General features: G+C 42.0%; 1 long non-coding RNA gene across 2 annotated transcripts in view; it reads right to left on the bottom strand.

The window, feature by feature from the left end:
• Positions 1-339: 339 nt before the first annotated feature.
• Positions 340-19,245, bottom strand: part of LOC147689772 (uncharacterized) — a 112,571-nt gene continuing 93,665 nt past the window's right edge. For both annotated transcript variants that reach the window (XR_015299897.1, XR_015299896.1), the window contains exon 2: positions 340-1,417. This is a non-coding gene — a long non-coding RNA (uncharacterized LOC147689772). The remainder of the gene's footprint in view (positions 1,418-19,245) is intronic.

The following is a 19,245-nucleotide window of genomic DNA, read 5'->3' on the forward strand; positions in this document are numbered from 1 at the left end:
TTATGTGACCTCTCTCAACACACTCAAAGTCTTTTGTTAAATGTAAAATAGTGTATCTCTGTGTTGAATGTTAGATGCTGAAGTTATTATATAGGAAATTGCTATTTAAGTTCTGTTATTATTTCGACCTTCAAGTGTATTGAATTTACAAATGTCATCGATATTGAAAGCATTTTCTAAATATTTAAATATTTCTTTATCCTGACATATAATGAATTAGTCTGCAAATATTGTAATGACTAGGAATAACATTAATATTTAAACTTTTAAAAACTTTTATAAATTAGACAAAATATCAATTTTGGGGGAAAAATAAACTGAGCATGAGACTAGGCAAAATTAAATAAAAAGGAGCATTTAAGGCAAAGTTGAAATCCAAACGTGCAACCTATGCCCAGACAGTGACAAAATAACAAAGTAATACTATCACAAAATGTGCCTTATTATGCTGCAAAATTTGCCGTTTCTTGCTGTATAATTTAGTCACCCTGCCACATAATGTGGGCTTCCCTTGCTGCATAATTCCAGGGGCCCTGCCCAAGACAGAGTGTTTGAGTCATGTCCCTGGCTTGGGGGCAAAAGTTCCTGGCCATCCTCGTTCTCACTCTTCACGACAATGGTAGAATCCTCCTCCGACGTGGACGTTAAATGGCTGGCCGTGGCAGGACCAGACAGGCAACAGAAAGAAGGAGAAACAGGGGCAGCAGGAGCAACAGGGAAAACAGGGATGACAGACGAACTGGGAGACGGCATAACAGGAGGTGAGGCAGATTGGGGAGGCCGACTTGACCTTAAACCTGCTATCAAGGGATTGTGAGGCAATATAAAGTTCGGAGCTGCTCAGCGTCCGTCCCTGGGAGTATCCTGACGTTTCTAAATAAGTCCTGGATATCCTGAGAGATTACCAACAAAACCTCTACACTTGTCCTTAGGACCTCCTTGAAAGCAGTCAAGGACACCTATTCTGGGGAAAGGGAGTGGACTACACAAAAGCGCAGAAGGGTGTTTGGGATAAAAGTGTCCCTCAACTGCTAGTGTAGGTCTTGGTGGGCATTGGGAGGAGTTGATCACACCTGTGCAAGGGGTGCGGCAGGAGGCCTGATAGTACGCGGGCCTCTGGATTTAAGGAGGGGGGGGTGAGGCCTGCTTTTGGGACCTCACTGCTTGGTCTTGCTCAAGGTCAAGAAGAGTCCCAACACCTGCCTCTTCCTGACTGGTGGTCTCCACATCTCTCGCCTCCCCCGTTGGCTCTTCATCCTCTGCCAAGAGTCGTTTGGGGACAGATTTTGTTTGTCTCCGATATGGTGCAAACGCCCTGCTTGTATGGGATTCCTCCTCTTTGCTGGTGGTGTCACGAGATCATGCCTGGTCATGTCCGCCTTGCAGTTGAAGATCTTCTTCCTTGCCTCTGGTCCTGCTGTTATGATCGCAGGAAAGAAATGTGAAAAAAAGACAGAAAGTTTCAGTTCATGCCTTCCATATGCCATTTTAAATTAACTTTATTTAAGAGGGATAGAATATCCCTATACACAAGAACTGACAAAGACTTTATCTAACTTATGGTAAGCTAATGTTACATAACATTGTTATTAATAGTAGAAAATTTGACTTTTCAAAAATTCTTGCAAATCAGTCATTCAAAGGAGGAGACAGTGTTCTGCAAATTGGGGGTTTTCTTTACATAACCATGTGATTAAAATAAAAAAAAAAGGTTTGCAACATCTTCTACACATTTCCTATCTTAGATTAGAGTGTATTTGCTCGGGGCAACAAATCTTTTCAACGATTAGATCTTATTGTTTATTCTATGGTACAATTTTTTTATATTTATTTAAAATTGTGTGATTTTTGATATTTTTAATGGAAACAAATATGGTGGTTTGACAAGAAGGTAAAGCTACACAATGTCAGCATCACAAACACTAAGTTTATTAAAATGAAAATGTAACATATCCCAAGTGTTGAAGTAGTATTTTGCTATGTTGACTTAAAATATATAGGGCCTCATTTACAATATTCTCCCATTGGGCAGCGCCACAAGCGTTCCTGCTGCGTTGCCCTACGGCAAAATGAAAGGGCAGGAATGCGCTATATCTATCAGACACAGTGCATTACTGTCCTCTTGCCCTGCGCTGGTGCTCAATTCTGCCTTACGTCAATGAGGCACACTTGCACCATGGTCGGAATGATTGTTTTGGTAAAGAAAGGGACACCTTCCTGCACAAAAATAATCAATGGAGGTGATTTCCTCTTTCTATACGTGCTACTGAATGCAGCACACATAGGGTGAGGAAAAAGCAAGGCGAAATAATGTTATTGAGGAGGCGTAGGCTTTTAACGCCTTCACAGGTTTATAAATTGCTGTAAACCCGGGAATGTGTCAAATGCCATGGGTGTTACATGGGAACGCCCCATACAGTGCAAGGCAAGGCAGCGACTTGCGCTGCGTTGCCTCACACCCTATCTATCCATACCCTTGTATCCCTCCCACCTTCCCTTTGTGCTGTGACTGCACCCCCCTCCGACCCCACTTAATGGTACTCTGCTCTTCTGTTTTTATTGGGGGGGGGGGGGGGGGGTTGGGTCTTGACCTGAGAAAATCTACTATGTGTATTTATGTATTTAGAGCTAACTCTAATCACTAGTATATGAACTAGACAATTGTACTCTCTACGATTCCTAAGTGACTCTTAGAGTATATTCATTTGTATCGCTTCGTTGAGTGACTTCACTATTTGTACATTTGCAATTTTTCTTTCTGTTTGTATCTCTTCCTTGTGTGACTTTACATCTTGTACATTTGCAATTTTTTCTGTTTGTATCTTTTATGTAACGCATGTAATGCTAAGTCCTTCTGCTTTGCAACTGGTTCTTATGTAACGTGCTCGGACACCTTCGGGTAAAGTTCGTGCTATTTAAAATCGCATTAAATAAATAAATAAATAATATGCAGGATGGCTTTATGTGGCCTTGTAGATGTGGCTCCTGTGCTCCATCGGAACGTCACAAAAAGTGATGTTTGAGCAGCGTAGAGGGCTTGTAAACGAGACCCATAACGGAAAAAGCTTTTCTGTTATATCCAGATAATATAATTAGTAAATACAACCAAAACTACAATATACGCATGTAAGTCTTTTTTTACTTTTTCATTCCTTTCCTAACAAACACAAATAACACAAGTGAAAGACAACATGAAACAAAGCTCAGACTGAACACAACTGGATGTCACTCTCAAAACGCATGTGATCTTAAGTGAATATACAAATAATGCACTTACGATCTGTCTGCTGCTCAAAAATCGTCTTGCAGAGCGTGGAAGGCTAGCTCTCAGGACACTTCTATACAGTGGTGTCACATGGGGGTGCAGAAAGGACAAACCAAGAATGGCCTGCACTTTCACGAGGGCCCAGGGATGAAGGTCCTCCCAGCACTTGAGGCATGGTATCCCCCACTAGGAGTGAACATTCACTATATTGCAGCTTGTGGCAATGTTTCTCATAATTTGGGCCCGTCTCTGGTCCCTCACAATAACGGTACCTTAGGAGGAACACCTCACAAATATTCTTCGATTCTTCATAAGTGAATGCAATCCTGTCATCCAGCAATGTTTGGGCTTTTTTTTAAAAAAAAAAAGGAGCAGCAGAAGGGAGAAGGATGGTGCTTTGGATTAGACAGGATATCTCAGAATCATCACACTATTAATGTATATAGATTCCTTTTCGTTATGGTAGGTGCCGATCTCCACCCAATGCCGAGAAGATACCGGAGCATGTGGGCAGGAGACCTCTGCATCTACAGAAAAACCAAAATAATTTATAGGATCATAATAATAACAGGAATTATTTGTCTACATAACGTATGCGTTGAAAGAAAGGTTTTCACTATGGTCACTCTAAAACATGTGTGTACTATGTGAAAGTTTGTATTTAAGTTGTATTAATGAAAAGTGTTTGAATGTTACAGAAAATGAAGCGGAACATTAATTTTAAATAGAGCATAGAATGTTTGTTGATGAGATTAACTAAAATAAGTTGTCTCTGGATCAGCGTTTCCCAAACTGTGAGTTGCAACACATCGGTGGGCTGCGGGCTGGTTTTTGGTGGGTCAATAAAGTCCAAGCAATAAAGACAACCTCACATTTTGTATTTGTCTTGTCACATTTCCTTTGCTTCAGACAGCGGTCAAATGTCTGACAATTAAAATTGCTGTTTATTTTTCGGGTCGAGTCTGCGAGAGCATGCACTAGCGCATGTGTCTCACTTGCAAGTCACTGCTGTATATATTAAAGGGCTTGGAGGCCGCCTGTTGCTTACTATATGTTGGCTTGCGTGGCACTCTTTTTTACAAGGACATTACACGTCGGTGTGCATTCTACCATTTCAGATATGGAACATGTATCCCCTTTCCGTCCATGGTCTAGTTTGCACCCTGGTTTCAAGATGATGAAATAGCTCTGTGTGTAAAAGCTTAAATTAATAAGTTAAAGGACACCGGGAGTTCATATTTTAGTTATAGTCCAATGTAATTAAAGAGCATAGTTTACTGTCGTGTTTTATTTACCTTCTACATTGTTTTACAAATTGTGAACACAGTTGGGTTTGCACACATTTGTAGATTGTAGGATTTATGCACGATTTGTTTATTTTCCATTTTGAAGTGTTTTGCAGCGAGAAACACTGCATGAGCGATTTAATTGGTGTGGGGAGTATGAGGGTTGTATTGTTTCGTTTATATTTGTGTTGCGTGGTATGCTGTTATCACGTGACACTAGCCACAAATATCCGACACACCGGCGGGGTTTTTATTTCAGGATTTGATTTCAGAACGCATGGAGGACTGAAATGAGAGGTCTGATGCACTTGGTGGTGGTATGTGTCATTTAGCTTCCAAGCATTGGCATGGTTTCAAAAGTGTTTTCCAAACATGCTTTGTTTGGTTTGAACCACAATATACTTTCTGATGCATGTGGATGTTTTGGTTGATAAGGAAGTGATAAAAAAATGTTGCACCACGAAGTGAATTTATAGCGCACTGCTTTCGGATTGGGGGGGGGGCACTGTTTTTTTCATTTTGGTGAGATTTCAGTTTGGTGAGATCGCATTTCACTTCTATTTATAATTTGGGTTTAGTTTGTTTTTTGACAGAGAGGGCATAGATTTCAGTATTGGGGCTTTAATAGCCCGAAATGCATTGGGATTAAAGCTTCCACTTTGGACTATGCAACATTTTGCACCATGTGTATATAAGCAAAGCATGTGCAGGCACTCGTGGAACTTAAGAAAAGATTGGAAAAGGGAAATATTTTGTTGAAAACATGGATTATTTGCAGTTTTTTATGGCACAAGCATTTGCAATGCAGTATGCTTCGCATTTACGTGAGTTTGAGCTATTGGCATTGAAAATGACAATGCCTTTTATTTATGTTTTGGTTTTTAAAACCGATAAATAAAAGTAATTGTCATTTACAATGCCAATAGCTTAAACAATCGCAAATGCCAGACAGATTGCATTCCAAATGCTTGTTTGTAAAAGTGCCCCATACTGCGCTTTCACTTAAGTGCCGTCCATACTTCTTTAGATGACCAGAGTCTAAAGAAAGGTATGCAATCCACAGTAATTGGAAAGCGTGTTTATGGTGTGTTTCCTAAGAATCTAAGCACTATGTAAAAGCAAGGAATACATTATAACATTATAGCCTTATAGTCCACCATAGCGGGCTATACCAGCCATTGAAGGCCTGCTCCAGCGCTTCGGCTCAGGCCTTTCACAAGGTAGCGGGACTTTAATGGCCGGTATAGCCCAGCAACAGAGGGCTATAAGGCTATTCAAACATTCTGCCACTAGGGGGTAGAATGTTCGAACAAATAAAACAAAGGCCTCTCGGAGTTTGAGGGGGTTTAAATTCCCTCGGACTCCGAGAGACATTTGTAAAACAACAAAATTCACGCTGCCTATAGCGAGCACATAGGCAGCGTGTTACTCTGCTGCTTAGCACAACGCTTAGAAGATATTTACAAGCTGTATTTTGTCGAACTTTATTATTTTTAAAATTGAATTTGTATTTTAATACTCTGTACTTGCATCATTTTAAAACTCACGAAATTGCAGACAGCATACTTGTCGCTGACCCGCAATCACTTCCAGCACATTTTCGCTCGGTACCTGCCGATCTAGTGCAAGGCACCGAGCACCAGGGACTTTAGTGGCGGCCATCTTAGGTCGGGACAGAGCGGTGAGAGCGCTCTAGTCTCCAGCATAAAAGGAAACAGTCCCTCTCCGCGCTAGCGGACGCGCTTTGTGGACGCACCTCGTCTGCGCCGGAGTCCAGCCTGAGTCGGCCCGTCTGTGCCCATCCGGGCCAGATCGGGACACAGGGCACAGATCTCTGCCCCACCCATTTCAGGTATGCTAACATGTGAGCAACTTAGGGCGTTTCGCCCCATCAGCCATGATAAATGTATAACACTGAACCCGCTATTAGCTGGAATACAAACTTGTCCCAAGTGTACTCTCTCTTTGACAAATCATCAGCCTTATCCTGATACTCCCCACGGTACCATTCACAAACCTCACTGTCTGGGAAAGAGTGCCGGTGATTTTACATTCTACCTGGTAAATTGTCGTTCATTACCACAACATAAACTAGACATCTTCCATCTTTTAATGGAGGAAAAGGCCAGCGCGATATTTTTAACGGAGACTTCGCTACATGATGGTGCAGGTCCAGATGTTGCAACTGCCCTCCCCCCGAGTTACGCTATTGCAAGGAGGGACCGTGCTGACCAACTAGGAGGGGGCATTGCTATTATCCACAGTAGAGATCTTGTGTGTAATTTTGAACCTGCAGACATTCCTAGCTGCGAAGCGGCATCATTTAAAATTACCCTCAGTCCCAACTTTACTTTCTCTGGCCTACTTATCTACCGTCCGCCAGGAAGTAATCCCTCATGGTCAGAAAACCTGGTAAACTACATCTTACCCCACCATTTGAACGCCCAAAATTTAACAGTACTTGGAGATCTAAATCTTCATTTAGAAGACGACAATAACAAGACCTGTAAAAATCTAATTGATGACTTTATGGCCTTAGACATGACACTACGCAATAAGGGCCCCACCCACAAAGCTGGACATTTGTTAGACCCTATCATATCTAACATGAAAGAACTATTATGGCTGAACACCACTCCCATTTGCTGGTCAGACCATTTCCTCACACTTTTCTCTATCTCACTTAAACCTGCCAAACGCCCTTCCACGACTCCCTCTGAAACATTTAGGAGAAATTGGAAAACCCTAAACATGGATGATCTCAATAATGCATTGAGGAAAGACCACCCATGTTTAGATGGGGATATGGAAAGCATATCAGATGCCACACAGAAATGGCTAAACGGCGCAGTGGATGCCTGCTTGCCCCTATCCCGCTGCAAAGGGAAAGTGCACCGCCCCCCCGCCCCCTGGTATACAGAGGCCCTTAAGAAAGATAAATCTACATGTAAGGCCCTGGAGAGGCAGTGGCGTAAGAAATATGAACTGCATCAAAAAGAGGTTTATCGCAAGGCCAGAAATAGCTACCACTCGGCCTGCATGAAAGCCAAAGCGTGCTATGTCACTACTACTATTAACACAGCCGTAAATAAATCCCAGACCCTCTTTAACACCGTAAAAGAGCTGGCTGGAGAGAATTCAAGGGCGGAGGTTAACCCTCTCAATACTCAGCAGTACCAGAATCTGGCGTCTTTTTTTCGTTGATAAGATTGAGACTATTGTCTCTAACATCAACGGAAACAGTTATCAACACACACAAGCAAGACAACACCCCCCAAGTCCCCAGAGGAAGTTGTCGCCTTGAAGCTTGGCCCCCCATTACCTTGGACAAACTGAAGAAATTGCTAAAATCTATCAAATCGGGTTCCCCACGTGACCCCATTCCTATCAGTATCATTTGTCAGCTGGAGGACCCCGCCATGACCTCCATAGCAGAGATACTTAACGCCTCCATAGAACAAGCCACAGTTCCTGCTTTATGGAAACATGCTATGGTCAGTCCACTGCTCAAAAAGCCGGCCGCCGACCCCACGATATTGGCCAACTATCGCCCAATATCGTTACTTCCTGCTTTTTCCAAAATCTTGGAGAGGCACATTCATAAGGCTCTTTCAAATTATGTGGAAAACAATGACTTACTTCATTCGTCCCAATCTGGTTTCAGGAGTGGTTACTCCACCGAGACTGCCCTGCTCGGGTCACAGAAAAGATCAGGGAGCTTATGGATGATGGCCAAACGATAGCATTGGTCCTGTTAGACCTCAGTGCGGCCTTTGACACCATTTCTCACTCCAGACTGCTTGCCAGGTTGGAGGAGAATGGTGTCGAGGGCAGGGCACTAGAGTGGATTAGATCATACTTATCCCTCCGCACCTTTCAGATCGCCTCTTCCTCGGCATGTTCCGATGTATTCTACTCCCCCCATGGTATACCACAGGGATCTATCCTGAGCCCACTATTTTTCAACTTGTACCTACGACCACTTGCCGACCTTGCAGAAAATTATGGTCTTACCTTAATGACCTATGCAGACGACTCTCAAATTCTGTTTTCACTCTCTAAATCTGACCCGTCTGCTCCATCTGCACTAAAAATAGGCCTTCACGAAGTGTTTAGTTGGATGTCGGCTAACCAACTCAAACTAAATGGGGAGAAAACCGAGATCCTCCTCCTAGGGAATAGTAAAGATCTTTGGAGCGATCCCCACTGGCCGGCGTCATTAGGTAAGCTCCCGCCACCAGCTTCCCAGGTTAGAAATCTCGGGGTCATCATAGATGACAGTTTATCTATGACACAGCAAGCCAACAAAGTGGCAGGTATGTGCTTCACCATTCTTAGATGGCTACGCAAAATTGTCTGGATGTTACCACCTTCCACCCAGAAGACCGTAGTCCATGCCTTAGTTACATCTCGGCTTGACTATGGTAACATCCTGTACCTGGGTTCAAACAAAGCAGTAATAAGACGCTTGCAACTCGTGCAAAACGCTGCTGCCAGATTGCTTTGCAGAATTCCTAGATCCGCTAGGATCACAAAACATCTTAGGGACCTGCATTGGCTCAGGGTAGAAAATCGGATTCGCTTTAAAACCCTGAACTATCTGTTTAAAATCAAAGCTGGTACTGTCCCCAGGTACCTACAAGATCTTGCTAAGCCTTATCTCCCCAATCGCAGCCTCCGTTCATGTACAGCAGCGAACTTCGCGGTGCCTAGGTACAAACGGGCTAGAATGGGCGGGAGATCCTTCTCTTATCTGGGTCCAACTCTCTGGAACACACTGCCCGTCCATATACGCAAGGAAGAAAACCATATGAGATTCAGGAAAAGCGTAAAAACTTGGTTGTTCGACAAATAATTGCCTGCTGATTGCTTTCTCTCTAGTTGTGTCATGTGCTTTGCTATTCCGGCGCCGGGAAACCCTTTGTGGGTAGCTGCGCGCCTTATAAGTGCTATAAAATAAATAAATGTTGCTCTGCGGGATTTTACCGGCCCGTAGAAGCTCAGAGCACTCCATTGTATTCAATGCAGTGCTCCACATTCCAATGTTCTAATGAACACTACTACACAGAGAAATTTGCAGAGCGCGTGTATGTGCCATGTTAAGTTATTGTAAACGACACAGAAGATGATAATTGGGCTTAGAAATGACTCCTAGTAAAGAATGCCTAAAGGAACGGAAGGTTCCCTTGTTAGAACCCCTAAAGGTGCACTTTAACTGATTCAGTGAAAGTGAACCTTTTAACAGTGTGCCCAACGCTTAGTAAAGAAAATATGCTGCTTGTGATATATTTATCAAAAAAGATAACAACTTTGTACACAATTTAATTGGAGATATATGGTAAAATGTTGCAAAAATTAAAGTCCAACTGCTCACTAAGGATGTGCAACAGTGAAGCAGTGTAAATTTTGAAAACGCATAACCTTGAACACACACAGGCCATCCCTCTTCCGCAAAAGTAGAGCTGTGTCCAACTTGGCTTGGTTACCATAATTTCATCCAGTTAGTAAATATAGGTGCACACAGTTCACTACCTATTATCCAGCACTCACAAGTGTTACTTCTGCTTACACTAGTGAACTGGCCCTTTAACCGTGCCTTCTGAATAAGCCTGGTTTACAAGGTGCCCCTTGGCTGTGGTAATTTACTCCAGTTTGTATATGAAGTACTGAACTCCGTCCACCCCTCGCAAAAAGGTTCTCTTGTGCACACAGTAGTGACCTGCCCTGGAAGCATGCTCATGCTCTTTCAATAAGTGTGATTACCTACCGACTCTTGGCTTCTGTAATGTACTGTTGTTTATAGAAATAGGACAGTGTGCTGTATACCCCTGATTATAGACCACTTAGGAGAGGGCTGTCTTGTGCAAACACTAGTGAGCTGCTCTGGAGCCATGCCCTCTGAATACGCTTGGTTTACAGGGCACCCCTTGACTATCAGTCCACCCCACAGTATCCGGCACTCACAAGAAGGTTCTCTTGTGTGCACACACTAGTCAATCGGTTCTGGAGCTATACCCATGTCCTTGGAATCAACCTTGCTCACAAGGCTGTTCTAATTTAATCCAGTTTGCAGAAATAGGACTCTGCACAGTCCACCCTTAGTATCTGGCACTCATGAAAGGGTTCTCTTGTGCACTCACCAAAGGGTAAAGAGACGAGTTTTGACCCGGCAAAGGAAATCATGAGTGTAGAAGGGCAAAAACATACCCGTCCGCTCCGAGGATAGTGTGTTTGGGAAGAAAGAGCTGGTGCTCACGAGACCGCAGGCATGGCAAAACAAGATGCAGAAAATCAGTCTGAGGTGGTGCACGGCGTTTATGACATTCATTTGGCAAATATTGGGGTCGGCCTGGCACACAAAAAGAGGAATTGTAGAACAAAACCCCCAAGTCGATAGAGCGGTCTAGACTGTGTGCAACTCAGAATTTACACAGCCACAACTTTATGTCCATGCAAGTAAAACACCATGATTTGTACTTAAATATAAGGAAGGAAGTGCTGTTTCATTGTACTACGTTAGCTAATGTTGTAAAAAATACGAGATCGAAGGTGGGCTATTTTGTTCTCAGCAACAACAAGGTGAACTGTTTGAATTCCGCTTGTGGGCGTTGCAATCTCTCACCTCTTCTATCCCGATTTCACCATGCTTTTCAGAGGAGCGTTTTTTAAATTAAACGAATATATAAAGGGTATAGTTAAGACCACCGACACAAAAGACAGACATGCAAATAGGAATACGATAAGTGCTGCTGTCAGCATGATGTTTATAAAATGTTGACACTGCTAATATTTAAATTGGGATTTACAATTTGAATATGTAACCGCCTAGTCATCTGGAAAGTTTATAAAAGATCCTGAATATTTTAGTTTTACACATCCGTCGTTGTGCCTAATGTATGAGAAACTCAAAGAAAATAGTACTCCTACGTGTAACAACCAAGTAAAGGGGCCAGTAGACATGGTAGGTTACAAGTGAAGACATGGCCTTACTAAGGAGGGACTAACAAGCCTATTTAGGAATCAAAAGCCAGTATTTAGGAAGGACAAAGATACAACCAATTAGAAATATGGGCGGGGGAGTGGAAGGGGCTTTTCTTCGTACTGTACTACAACAGATCATACCCAGAGCAGGGCTTGCGCACTTGCTCAGGCTGAACTCGTAAATTGGTTTTAAAAAATGGATGAGAATCCTTTAACCTCATTGGATGGTTCAAATACATTTGCTGTGGATCCTGTTTTGCGGCACCCGATGAGACTCAAGCTGGTTATGTTTATACAATATGTGTACAGATGGAGCACGCTCCAGGATAGCAAGCATTAAATCACGGACTTGAGAATTGTAAAACTATTGAAGGACATTACACAATGGTGTGCATTCTACCATTTCAAACACAGAACTCTTCTTTACAGCCTCAAAATTCATCAAGGCAGGCCTAACCACATTTAAATTACTCCCTGTGGAGCAGGGACCAAGCACTGATGACGTGACTGTGGTACTATTTTGTTTTTCTAAACTTTTAGTGCTTTTCAAATAGAAGGTGTGTGATTGTCAAAAACGTGCCCAATAGAAGACATTTTTTTTTAAAGATTTATTTTCTATAGTTAAGTTTCTTTTATTTTGCCAAGTCTTCTTTTCTCACTTTGCACTCATGTCTTCCTTTGTTTTTGCTCATGTTATCAGTGGTAACCAATGACACAGAAGCTACACATGACCCCCTTACCATACCCATTTTCAACTTATCCAGACATGCCCTCACTGATCCTGAAAAATCACTTCTCAGTAAAGGCCTCTCATATGTCTAAACTACCGACCCCAACTTGCTAGATTTACAAACTGAACTTCTACGATTTTTCAGCAGAATCAGACTGCATATCTACTTCCTACTCAATCCTTCACCTACCAGCTCCGCTAGCACCCCCCTTCGCCCACCCTCTACCTTTTCTCCTGTCTCCAATATGATCCCTGGAGAAGTACTCACTTTGTCATGAAAGACGTTTCTATGATTGAAACCACAAGGCGCTACATCCCTTACAACATATCAATTGAGGAACAGAGGGCCCTAACCAATCTCAAAAACAATGTCTCATTGATCATTAAACCTGCCGATAAAGGCGGAGGGATTGTCCTACAAGAAATGTAACTATACAGATCTGAAATACAGTTATCCAATACGGATCACTATTGCAGATTGTCCACCAACCCCACCAGAAAACCACAGAAACTAATTCTCCAAATCACTAGTGATGCCAGAGCACAAGTTTTTCTGAGCCAGAACGAATTTCTGTTTCTAAATACGAAGTCACTACACACACCGTCATAAACACACTACCAAAAACTCATAAAAATCTCACAAACCCACGAGGATGCCCCATAGTTTCTGGATGTGGTTCAATCTTCGAACCACTAGGACAGTACGTGGACTTTTTCATCAAAGATTTTGTCTCACAAACTGAGTGTTATATTAGAGATAGTATGGCAATGATTAACCTTGTAGAACATTATCAGTTTAATTGTGATTCAGACATCCTATGTACAATGGATGTCAAATCCCTCTACACAAATATCCCCCAGATAGATGCACTACTTATCATTGAAAGTGTTTTAAATACCAGACCACGCCCCACATGCAGTACCCACTATTTTTATTCTGCAATTGCTTGAAATATGCATCACTATGAATTTCTTTGTTTTCAATGACCAGTATTACCAACAGGTCAAGGGAACCTCAATGGGGCAGTTTTCGCCCCAAGCCTGGCCATACTATTCATGGACTTCCTAGAAACAACCCATATCCTCTCTATAAGTAAACCCTTACACAAAAACATTTGCTTGTAGAGACGATACATCTACGATATCTTTTCGATTTGGCATGACACAGAAGAGACCTTAACACAATTTGTGCATTGGCTCAACAACAATTGTCAAAGGCTTGAATTTCACCCTCTCTTTTGATAAAAAAAACATTTTCTTCCTAGACCTCAACATTCAACATCATAATAGTGACCTGATTACAAGTCTACACAGGAAACCCACTGAGCGTAATACACTTCTCAGGTATGAAAGTAACCAAAACTCGTGCACTTTGTGACTCTTTAACCTACTCCCAATTTTTGAGATCAGACACAATTGAACGCTAAAGGAAGGCTATTTTCGTGAGTCATCATTCCTTTCCAACAAACTTTTAGCCCGTGGCCATCCTCGCAGACTTGTACGTACCTCATTAAAAAAAGCCTGGTATTGCATTAGGTAATCTCCTTATCTCCCAAACCGAAGTCTACACAAAACCGACTGGTATGTGTCACTACTTTTTCACCAGTTTTGCACACAGTGCGCAAATGCATTTTGAAACACTGGGGTATCCTTAATGCAGGTAGTTTGACAATTGACCATCCACTCTTTGCCTTCCGCTAAAGTAAGAATATAAAAGATCACTTGGTTAGAGCCATACTCCTGGTTACATAACAAACAGGTACACTAAATGAATACTGGGGACTGGAACCCCTAATTGAACATGCCAAATGTGGCAACTGCAGTGTTTGCAAATTCACTATTGAGGGCAAATAATTCACTTTCAATAACACTGAGAGTTGAATCCAAGCAATTCTCTAATGTAATCCATGCTGTTGTATGTCCATGCAACAAGATCTACATTGGACAGGCCATGCAAAAATTGTGAATTTGGATCTGTCAGCACCGCAGCTGAATCCGCTGTAAAATACCAAATGCCCAGTTGTTGGAACATTACTTCAACAATGCCCACAGCGAGGATGACATAAGATGTACTATAATCAGTGTGATCAAACCACCACCAAGAGGAGCAGATGTAAGGCAATTGCTGAATAAAGAGGAACTCAAGTGGATCCTGTGCACTGGCAGCATCAAAACCGGACTCAACAGACCGGAAGATTAGACAACTCTACTATAAGTCCAACTGCAATGCAACCTGAGCACCACCTCAAACAGCCCTTTGAACTTTTTTGCTCCTTTTTACTCTGTTTAATCCCCACAAGTCTCCTCCCCACGTTCACAAACATCATCAATTCACATATGTAATTGTGTTACTTTTTATATTCAATGTACGTTGTTCCATAATTCCTTTATTCCTACAATTGGTGCATGGTATATAGCTCAGAGATATTTCTACATGTCCTCTATCCTTCCCATCTCACCCTCTGCATATGAGTCTCTCTCTATTTCCAGTTTTGATGCTATCCGAATAAGTATTGATCTTAAAGTATCAAATGCTTTCTTGATATTTTCAAGCTATGTCCTGAACTTCTCTTTAATTCCACCAAGTCATTTAGTATATTTCTTCCCTTTACTTCTACCACTTCATGATGGCTGCCCCACACTGATGGCAATTGCAATTATGTTAATCAATGCAGAAAACTCAACGAAAAAATTACTCATAATGTGCCTTCAAAGATTGAATATAATTCCATGCATAATTTGTACATGATTTAGTTTTAATGATCCTTCTTCTTTTCTATCACTCAAAACTCTAAATTCCTCTTATCACTCTAAGATGGCTGCCATCACCATGGCTAATGCTCTGCTTTCGTCCTGTAAGCCAGCATCTCGTTAAAGCAGATTTTTCACTGAGTAAAACGGATATATATCTTTGATGTGTTTTCGAGTCCGAATGGTTAAATTTAAGTTTAAATCCGCCTTTTTCTATACTTTTTCCATACTTGCAACACTATGCTATTTTCACCATTCTAACATGGCTGCCATCACCGAATCACCCTTCTCACTTCGTTCTTGTGAACTGGCACATGGCGTGTTATCTGAGCCACAGGATACTCAGAATACAGAAAGAAGACCAACAGTACACCACAGAGGAGGCAGAAATTAGAAAAGAATTAGAGAAGTGTTTTAACAATTTATATAGAGAAAAAACAGTGGCCACTAAAGAGCTTATCGAAGCATTTTTGGAGGAAGTCCCTATACCAAAACTCTCACAAGAGCAAATGGCGGAACTAAATCAGATTATCAGCAAAGAAGAAGTACTAGAGACCCTGAAAGGACTAAAAAAAAGCAAGGCAGCAGGTCCAGATGCTCTTCCGAATGAGCTATATATTCATCTACATGAAGTATTGGCCTTGCCACTGACGGCTCTTCTTAATGAAGTATTCAAAGGGAAAGGATCCTTTTCAGCTTCATGGAATGAAGCAATTATCTGCCTTATACTTAAACCTGGAAAGAGCCCTTCAAGATGGGAATCATACAGGCCAATCTCACTCCTGAACACAGACTACAAGGTATATACACAAATCTTAGCCAGAAGGATAGAAATGGTGGTGGGGACTGTAGTGCATGCAGATCAAAAAGGCTTAATCAGAGGTGGGCACATACAGGAACTTACTCAAGAACTCATAAGCCCAATTGATCTAGCCATGCCTTTTAAAACACCCGTGTCAACTTTAACTATGGATGCTGCTGAAGCCTTCGATAGAGTGAGCTGGCCTTTCTTAAATGCAACCCTTGATAAATGTAATTTAGGGGAGACCTTTTTGAGTGCAATCAAACAAATCTATGCAAGTCCCTCAGCTAAGGTCTTAGTAAATAACTCTTTAACAGTAAAAATAAAATGATACAAAGGGGCACAAGGAAGGGATGCCCGCTATCTCCTCTATTATTCGATCTATATATAGAGCCTCTAGCAGAGTTACTGAGGGAAGCAAAGGAAATAGTACCATTTATGCACCAAGAGTGGAAAAAAAAGGTTGCTTTGTTTGCAGACGACCTGATGGTGTTTTCCAGTAGTCTTGAGGTATCTCTGCCAGTAGTTGAATAAATAGTGAGCACATATGGGAAAGTATCAGGATATCTGGTGAATCAATCAAAGACAGAAATTCTCGAATGGAATAACGTATCTCAAGATCCTAGAGCCTTCCAGTTTAAGTACACCAGGTCAATGCTAGGGGATTTTGAATTACTCCCAGAGCATTTAAAAGCGAAAGTTAACAAGGAAGGAAGTATAAGTTCAGACAGCCAAAGTACTTCAAGAAAATAAAATTAAAAACGCTGAAGGCAGCAGTCTTGCTTTGGTATAAAATGAGAAGGTCTTTCAAAATCCCATATTACAGCCAATATGCACCAAATTGTGACTCCCCTGGAACACCCGAGTGTTTAAAAGATAGGCTAGCAAACCCCTTGAGGGAAAGCAATATCACAAGATGGGGAGGATTAAAAACCCGGAATACTGTCATAGAATGAGAAGAGCTGAGTGAAAGAACAAGAGGCTCAATCTCGCAATTTAAGTATTACCAACTGGCCAGCTGGGTTAAAAATCTAAAGGATAGCCAAGAAGGATTGGGAAAAGTTGAAGAAATGCTGCAGGGAAACAAGATCCACAGAAAAGAGATAGCACAATGGTACTGGGCCCTGAATCAGGAAGGGGAGGAAGATGACAAAATTCCAGACGAGATCTGGGGCAGAGTACTGCCGGAATATCCAGCATAATTGGAAAGTATCTGTTGGAAAATTGTTAGACCTGCACCGTTAAGAAGAAACCACTTATTCACTATCCACAGAGCGTACTGGACGCCAAAGAGGCTGTCAAAGATCAAAGACCAATGGGAGAGAAGTTGTCCCAAATGTGGAGATAAGGGTGGAGATGATCTTCACATGTTCCGGCAGTGCCCTCAACTTGAGGCTTTCTGGAAAGAAACGGGTGAGACTTTGTCTAAGATACTGGGTCGGCAGATGGAGATGAGTATAGATTTGGTTATTTTTGGGGTAAGAAATGACCAGGGAAAAAATCCAAAATTGAGTAAGGATCAAGAGAGAATTCTTTTTATGCTGATTGTATTGGCAAGGAGAGAGATAAGCATAAAGTGGGTAAAAAGTGTACCACCAACACATAACAAGTGGCTAGTCTCTATACAAATAACATACAACCTCGACACGAGCAGACAAAGGGGTAGGAGATCCCAGATAGCATATTGGGCTATCTGGGAAAAATTTAATTTAACGAATACTGTATGGTCTAATGATTAAGCAATGCAGTAATGTCTCAAGTGGAAACTTGAATGAGTAGGCAGAATGACTAGCTCAACCCAGAACCGAATGCATAGGAAGCGGACATAAGGGGGTTAATCGGAAGCGGACATAAGGGGGTTAAAGCTTAGAGGGAATCCAGAAACTCTCCACTCACATGGTGCGCTCACCCAGGAGAAATCCCGAAAATCCCAGAAGGTCAGATCAAAAGGTAAAGTGGACCCGTGACACCTCCAATTCCAAAATATTGCTGTATGAGGACAAAAAAAAAAAAGATCTGGCACATGGCTTATTCAGCACTCTTTGCATTACTCGGCTTCCGGCTCACTTCTCCACCGAGGTCACCCGGATACGGAAGGATCCTGAGGTAAGCCGCGCAGCCGGCTGCAGGTTTAGCAGTTACTCTGTATCCCAGGGCCTTTGACATGGTCTCTCTCCCTCCCGCACAGGTCATTGAACCGATTCCCAAAAATTATGCACCATTGATGCGCCACTCTCAATTTATTTTAGATTGCTTCTGCATTTATTAATTTCTAGTTAATCCTGACAGTGTTTGGCTTACTATCTTTCACCAGCTTGCTCCTGCAGCATTGACATACTATCGCCTTCTCCCATCTTTCCAGATCTTCGTGCCTTTCCCCAGCACCACAGTCCCTGCCCGGAACATGGTCATCCCAACACTCATTGCTTCTTTTTATTGAATACATATGGTAAGACAAGCCTAGTGGACAAATGGTACTTCATACCATTAATTGCCGGACAACTTGCCTTGAACCATTCCGCACGGCAAGCAACGCTCTGGCTGATTTTCAATAATCAGGCGATTAGATTGCCACCAGCTACTCACGCTGTACCAGCACTTGATTTAAAGTTCGCCATTGACTGCGGGCACTTAAAATATTCCCACGTTCTTAACTTTCTGACTGGCTTTTCTTAACACTTAAGGCCTGTTCCGTATTTTATGTCGCTTTATTTTGCCAATTAACGTTTTACACCCAGATTGTGCATCTTAATGACACCTAGCACACATCGTCTGAAGGGAAGTTATACCACCATTTCCTCTACCGGCACTATCCTTTACAGTATGTGATCGCCTATTCTAATGATCTATTCACTGTTTCTTCTTGTCTTATCTACCTCATCATACTATTTTACAGGCACAATTTCTCTCAGGCTTGTAAACTTTACATCTTGATGATGATCCCAGTATTGGTTTTACGGGATCAAAAAGTCGACCTTATATACACCGTAAACACAATTGAAATAATTATTGATGTGTAACGGTGTTGCTACTTGGCCTGCCTGAGCTTTCTGTTAATTGTGTTCATTTTTGTTTTGTGCTACGTGTGTTGTGTAGGACGCAGGATTGTGTCCCACTTTATTATTGCTTTTGTTCTCTGAAACCTTATTAAAATCAATCTATCCGGCAGGACAGCCTTCATATAGCACTGATTTCAGGCTTATATGTATTGTTCTTTCTATGTATCTTCCCTGTCAGGGACATCTGTAATTGTAACAAACTACTACCCAAGGTCCCTGACCATTACAACTGGGTTCCCTTGTCTGTTTAAACACATGCAACACATACCAAGCAACAACAAACCTACACACGACTTCTGGAGAGTACATCAGCACTCTATACAGTTAAGGCATATGAATTATAACTTAAGGATGCCAAAAGTGTGCTCAAG

The sequence above is a fragment of the Lissotriton vulgaris genome, chromosome 9 (genome assembly GCF_964263255.1).
Source record: "Lissotriton vulgaris chromosome 9, aLisVul1.2, whole genome shotgun sequence".
Classification (NCBI taxonomy): Eukaryota; Metazoa; Chordata; class Amphibia; order Caudata; family Salamandridae; genus Lissotriton; species Lissotriton vulgaris.